The sequence below is a fragment of the Cololabis saira genome, chromosome 1, assembly GCF_033807715.1.
Source record: "Cololabis saira isolate AMF1-May2022 chromosome 1, fColSai1.1, whole genome shotgun sequence".
Lineage (NCBI taxonomy): Eukaryota > Metazoa > Chordata > Actinopteri > Beloniformes > Belonidae > Cololabis > Cololabis saira.
This window is the reverse complement of record NC_084587.1, coordinates 18,921,363-18,928,904: the sequence shown is the minus strand read 5'-3', so window position 1 is coordinate 18,928,904 and position 7,542 is coordinate 18,921,363.

The following is a 7,542-nucleotide window of genomic DNA, read 5'->3' as shown; positions in this document are numbered from 1 at the left end:
GTACTGGATGTCTGAGGTGTGCAGGGTGAAAGGAAAAGGAGAGAATACAGTCCTCTATGTTTGCAGTAGCAGGAATTCAGGGTAAATTTGCGAGACAGGAACCTCTAACAGGAAAGAGAGTCTCCTCGGCCCCCTCATTCGGCATGTCTCCATCACACTTACCCCTTTTCCATAGAACCGGTTCAAGAGCTGGTCTGGGCCAGTGCTGAGTTTGGAACCGGGCTTTCTGTTTCCACTGACAAAGAACTGGCTCCGTGCCATAAAAACCGGTTCCAAGGTAACACCAACTCTTTGCTGGGTTACAGGAAAGAACTGCTTACGTAAGCGGAGGGGGTGAAGTTGTTAAGACCAACGGCAATAGCAAGACGGCAACATTTTTAAATAAGCAACAAATTGATATGGATGCAGCAAGGCGGCAGTGGTCTGAGGAGGAGACAACCTGTCTTTTAGCAATATGTTAAACACCGCTTTTCCACCAAACCGGTTCCAGGGCTGGTTTTGGTTTACAACTTGTTCAACTTGCGAATCAGCTGAGAACCGGTTTGCTTTGCCATAGCTCGGGGGTTCTAAGGGGAGCCACGTCATTACGTCGCTGCTGCATTTGCATTGGTGCGAAAGTTGAAGCAACAACAACGTATATGCTCTAATACGGACTTGGTCCGCGTAGCCCCCTCTTACCCCTTTTCCATCAAACCGGTTCCAGGGCTGGTTCTGGGCCAGTGCTGAGTTTGGAACCGGGCTTTCTGTTTCCACTGACAAAGAACTGGCGTCAGGCCAGAAAAAAAACGGTTCCAAGGTAGCACCAAGTCTTTATAGGCTCTTATCTCTTGTGCACTGATTATCCATAAAAACCGAATTCCATTCATCTCAATTGTTCAGCGTTTCCTCTGCTGCCGGCCGCCACATGTCCAACAAGCTCGTCTTAGTGATGCTGACATGAGTCTGAAGAATCTGTAGCTTCTTGTTACCATCATCTGACTTGTGGAAAAAGAGTTTAACCTCAGATCACGTTAGCATTCGTCTTCAGAAATGCTGACACCTGTATAAATACTGACTCCCGTAAACAGATCTTGACCCGGTCTTCGTTACAAGTTCTCCCAAGTCAATTAAGGCCCGATGAGGGAACACACTTTCTGAGACCCAATCTGCAGAAAAGTGAAAAGAAACATTGTTTTAAAGAGATATGTTAGAGTTTACACATTTTCCTGAGGTCTTGATAAAAGTTTAGGGGTCTTAAAATATCACCAAGATGCACCACAACAACTCTCCTTTCAACATGTTGATACACTTCCGTTCACAGTAACTGTTTTTAGGGGCGGAGTCATCCCATTAACTCCGCCCACCTCAGCAGCCTGTACAAATATACAGTTCTTGGACTTGAAGGAAAGTCAGAGGGCTGTGCATCGTTCTTACTTAAAAGTAAAGCCTTATTTATGGAGATAGCAACTTTGCACATAGTGCACATGCGTGACCTTTGTCGCAGTTGACATTTTTACTTGTTGCTAATCGAGTTGTGCTGTAAATATACTATTGTGCTACATGATAGTGCAGGATCTTTACTGCAGTTGCCGTAACGTGCACTGCTGAGTTTCCTCTTTTTTTTACTTCCTTGATGCAGCTCAGACATGCAGCAGAGCAAACAGGGACGTATGTGAGTTAGAGCTGATAAATGTTGAGCAACAGTCATTTTTACTGACATTACAGGAATTTACCCTCCTTCCTGGTGTGTAAATGATAAAGAAATTGTTGCAACAGGAAATATGTGGAAGGAAATCCAACGCTCCCATGTGGAGAAACCTCAGAACTACATCAACCCAATATGCAATTACATGTCTTACATTATGACGTAGGGTTTTCCACTACTGCATCATTTCACCGGTTCAACGTAGCCAGGCTTGACGTGCTCCACTGCACTCCCCACCTTCAAGAAACGGCAAATAAGATATGCTCAAAGTTTGCTGCAGGAAAAGATGGGGAGCCGGGATCATTCAGATCTGATCTGGCTCTGTGATGTCACAGAACCCTGCAAATCCAAAGCCTCCAAACTAAATTAAAGGGTTTTGTATTCCAGATGTTTTCATTAAGTGGTCGCCTCGGACACTCAAAAACATGGTTTCAAGCACCTTGTATTCATTTATTTTATTTACATCAAGCTTAATTTAATAGTTTATTTCAAAGGTTTAAACACCCAGAATATCATTGTATTCTTATAAACAAAATTATTTATCTTCCAAGGAGGTAAAGGCAAATTTGACACAGTTCAGTATAGGCCTGCCCCCTTGAAGTCGACGGCTCGAGCGTCAGTCGAGGAGCCTGGCGTCGACACGCATTCCTTGAGTCGAGCTGTCGTATTTTTAGGGAAGGGGGAGGGGTGGGATGGTGCGCAAACTGCGCATGTGCAGTATCAGCAAGAGCTACATGTGAAGTGTGTTATGCAGTGAAAGAAAGGTAGTTTAAATTAAATTTCATTTAAAATGCTTAAAACAATGTTTATATTACTGTTGCAGCTGCATGCACTGTATGTTCACATGGTTTAAACAGCACTTGAGAAAAAAGCCAAATGGATACGGGGGGGGGGGGGGGGGGGGGGTACTTAAACAACGAGCCGTCGAGGTCGCATTAAACTCCCGACTTGAGTTGACCAGCCAAATCCTCCCCCTCCTCGGGGACAGCCCTAGTTTCAGTAGGATTGGACTAAATTGGCACCGCTTGGTTTTGAAGCATCGTGCTTCGCTCTCACTGACGTGCTCCACCAACGGTGACGTCTGGCTCAGTTTTTCACCTGATTCTGGTGATAAATAAACCCTCAGCTGGTCTCTAATCAACAACAAAATTATACCTAAAATTGCTCAAACCTTGTTTTGCAGTAGCCATAAGGCCACGCCCACTTTCTCCAGTGAATGGAAAATTACGGACCGTACCATTTCAGAGCGAGAGGGGGAGAGCTAGCTGCACAGTGTGGGAAACAAAGCCTTTTCATCTTCACTTCAGCCCGTTTTTGTTGCCGATAACATTAAAATCTCCATTTAATGTTCTTTTTCATTTGAGGAAGATTGTCCCATAATAAGCACTGACTTTGAAAAGGAAATCTGCTGTTTAATTACATAAGCAGTACCAGTTATAAAGTTTTATATAACCTTTTTTAAAAAAGAAAAAGGAGAAATATAAAAGGACTAAGACAACATATTCTTTTACCCTCTCTGTTTTGGTTATAGACTCTATATACAGAAAACCACCAACAAAACCTGTCCTCCATCATGTGTCCCTCCCCAAAGCGCTGCAGTTTGCTGTTGGAGCTGCTGGTTTTAGCACCAACGCAGCACTCGCTAAACTTACCTGCCAAGCTCAGACCTTGAACCACTTATGTCAGGCACATACATATAATATGAACCTTATATATCTCCAATAACTAAATGGGGTAAGTAATTAAGTGGATTACTTGCAGCAGCGTGTAGCTCAGCACACAGACACGGTTGGCAGTTGCCTCCATTGTCTCCACCAGTCCACATGTCCAAGTGTCCTTGGGCCAAGAACTGAACTCTGCACTGCCCTGAAGGTGTTCGTTGGAGAGCGAGTGTGTCGGGGGATACGGAATAATGATGTTTTTTTAAGAGGTGAGAAGAGTTTAGACTAAATATTGTATAAATTAATTTAAATGGGTGAATGAGAATAGTAGTTTAAAGTGCTTTAAGTTGTAAATTATACTAGATAACTACTATATAAATGTATTTTTTACCATTATACAGTGAAATGCCCACCCTAAACACAACTTATAGATAGACAGACGGACGGACAGATAGAACAATAGATAGATAGATACTTTATTAATCCCAAGGGAAATTGTAGAGCTCAAGTTTATCACATAAGACAAACAACAAATAAATAAATCTCAAACTTCAGTGCATTTCAAGGGCTCTTTGTCTTTTCATGACTCCAACTTGCATGTGTATGCAAGACCTCAACTTCCTGACTCTTTGCATGGCCTAGCAGCGTTTCCTAGCAGCGTTTCCCGACCCTGTTCCTCAGGTCGCACGGCCCTGCAAGTTTTAGATGTTGCCCTTGACTTTGATGGTGATCTGACAGTGATCCAACTAGGTATGCTTGAACCTCCTATGGACAATTTAGAAACAACAATGAACCTAAGATGCCATTGGAAGTATCCACAGAAATCCTGTGCAAGCAGGAAGTGGGAGTGGGACTAGGAGTGGTTTTGCTTGGAGGCGGCTGCCACAGCTGGAGCTCCAGTGGGAGCTGGCAGTCCTCATTTTAGCTCTCCTGCCAAAATGGTGACGACCGGAGCTCACAGAGCGGCTTCAAACCCCTCTGCAGCAACGTAGAGCTGACGTGATACAACGGTTGTCCAGATTTCTTCATACGGGGCTGCAGAGCTTTTTCCTGCTGTTTGTTAACAGCCTCATGAAATGCTGCCCCATTTTCTTTCAAAATATAGTTTTGTCATGTGTACGTCGCTTCGAGGCTCACATTTAAGGATTTCCTTGCAACAGTTTTTTTTCCTAATGCAAGTCTGATCAAGCACTACACTTGCTGTATCAGGAGAGAACTTCATGGTCCTTTGTCGGTATTCACATTTTTGCTCTTCTTGTCTTATGTGCAGAAAAATCATCCATCCATCCATCCATCCGTTATCTATAGCTACTCAATCCAAAGCAGAATCTCTTGAGCAAAAGGTAGGGAGACACCCTAGACAGGTCACCAGGTCAGCGCAGGGCTGCTCTAAAAACAGTTATTGTGTTTTTTATGGTTTGGTCTAAAATCCAATGAAAGTTTAAGGAAATCAGTATCTTATTATTATTTTTTCTCGCCTTCACCTCCTATGTGAGCAAAACGAAGCGAAGCATCAGATCAGCACCAAGTTCAAATCCTCAAAAATCTTCTGCTTCTTACTGGACCCTCGGTTTGTCACTTATCTATAAATCAAGAAAGGTTTACCTTTTTTGATTCATAGAACAACATGAGGAAAAACTGCACAACACTTCCATAATGCTTGACATTAAGCCACACCCACATTGTAGGTCAGAGTGGATGGAAAATTACCGGGCTGTACCACTTTGACCCAACAGGGCGGTGTTAGCAACACAGTGGGAGAAATGCAGCTCCTCTTCACTTTAACCGATTTTTCTGTTTTATGCAACATATAAACCTCCGCATAGTCTTCTTTTTCACTTAAGAGACATATTCTGAGCAGAAAATGAAAAATGCTATTTAATCATGTAAATGTGAAGTTCCTCATAAAACTTTAACAATGAAAAACCGATTTTCATATAATATATTATTTTCTTATTTTTCCACTGATTTTTATTAGCTCAAGATGGGCTGTCTTCCTCCTGTGTGCCCCTCCCCCAAACCCTCTCTTCTGCAGTGTGCTGCTTGAGCTACTGCTTCTTTTAGCACCGGCACAACATACTCGTTATACTCGTCAGACTCTAACCCACGAGGGACAAAAATATCCTTTATGCAAATATTCATTATATCCCGTATCTAACAGGTAAGTATTTCCATTCATTTGAATAGCAAGACTCTGTATCAAACTGCCATCCTCAGAGATTGGCAGCTCGATTTGCAGCCGTACTATCGCACACGTCAATTCATTAACCCCAATTCTATAAATCCTAAAGGGTAATTACATTTTGTAATTGTAAATAAATCAGTTAGTAAGTCTCTGTAGTTGTTGCAGTGAGCAGCCCAGCTCTTCCCCTGAATGGGTCTCTGTATTGCAGGGAACCCCAAAGGAGCCTTTGAAGCCACTGTTGTCTAAACACTGCGTTGTAAAGAGGATGTGCAGTGTTGCATATTCTGGTTTATGCGCCATTCTTTGTTTCACAATCATCTCCACAGGCTCAAGAGACTCACCCCCCTCCGACTGGTACCAGCGTCCTTTATCAGTTAATAAAATTGCCTGCAGTCCTCTAAGACTGCATTCTCCGCCACAGACTTGTTTTGCTGCAATACCTGAAGGAGCCTCGTCTAGGTTTGTGGTCTCCTGTGTCTCTTCTGGAAGATAGCAAGAGTCTCGCACCTCCATTCCTGTCAGATATCCAGGTGGACACCCAGGTATCGGAAGTCCTCCAACACATCTACTTCTTCCTCCAGCATGGAAGTGGTGTTTGTCCTATTCGTGGTCCTGTAACAATCCACAATCATCACCTTTGTTTTGTTCATACGCTATGTTACAAAGCGATCCTCCAGTAATTGTTTAAGTCACCACAACTGCTGAAGCAAATGTGTATTTCTTTGATATGATGTCATAAATGACAGAACTCTGAGTTGTACTGGATGTCTGAGGTGTGCAGGGTGAAAGGAAAAGGAGAGAATACAGTCCTCTGTGTTTCCACTAGCAGGAGTTCAGGGTAAATCTGCCAGACAGGAACCTCTAACAGGGACGAGAGTCTCCTCGGCCCCCTCATTCGGCATGTCTCCATCACACTTACCCCTTTTCCATCAAACCGGTTCAAGAGCTGGTTCTGGGCCAGTCCTGAGTTTGGAACCGGGCTTTCTGTTCCCACTGACAAAGAACTGGCTCCGGGCCATAAAAAACGGTTCCAAGGTAACACCAACTCTTTGCTGGGCTACAGGAAAGAACTGCTTACGTAAGTGGAGGGGGCAAAGTTGTTAAGACCAATGGCAATAGCAAGACGGCAACATTTTTAAATAAGCAACAAATTGATATGGATGCAGCAAAGCAGCAGTGGTCTGAGGAGGAGACAACCTGTCTTTTAGCAATATGTTAAACACCGCTTTTCCACCAAACCGGTTCCAGGGCTGGTTTTGGTTTACAACTTGTTCAACTTGCAAATCAGCTGAGAACCGGTTTGCTTTGCCATAGCTCGGGGGTTCTAAGGGGAGCCACGTCATCACGTCGCTGCTGCATTTGCATTGGTGCGAAAGTTGAAGCAACAACAACGTATATGCTCTAATACGGACTTGGTCCGCGTAGCCCCCTCTTACCCCATTTCCATCAAACCGGTTCCAGGGCTGGTTCTGGGCCAGTGCTGAGTTTGGAACCGGGCTTTCTGTTTCCACTGACAAAGAACTGGCGTCAGGCCAGAAAAAAACTGTTCCAAGGTAGCACCAAGTCTTTATAGGCTCTTATCTCTTGTGCACTGATTATCCATAAAAACCGAATTCCATTCATCTCAATTGTTCAGCGTTTCCTCTGCTGCCGGCCGCCACATGTCCGACAAGCTCGTCTTTGTGATGCTGACATGAGTCTGAAGAATCTGTAGCTTCTTGTTACCATCATCTGACTTGTGGAAAAAGAGTTTAACCTCAGATCACGTTAGCATTCGTCCTCAGAAATGTTGACACCTGTATAAATACTGACTCCCGTAAACAGATCTTGACCCGGTCTTCCTTACAAGTTCTCCCGAGTCAATTAAGGCCCGATGAGGGAACACACTTTCTGATACCCAATCTGCAGAAAAGTGGAAAGAAACATTGTTTTAAAGAGATATGTTAGAGTTTACACATTTTCATGAGGTCATGATAAAAGTTTAGGGGTCTTAAAATATCACCAAGATGCAC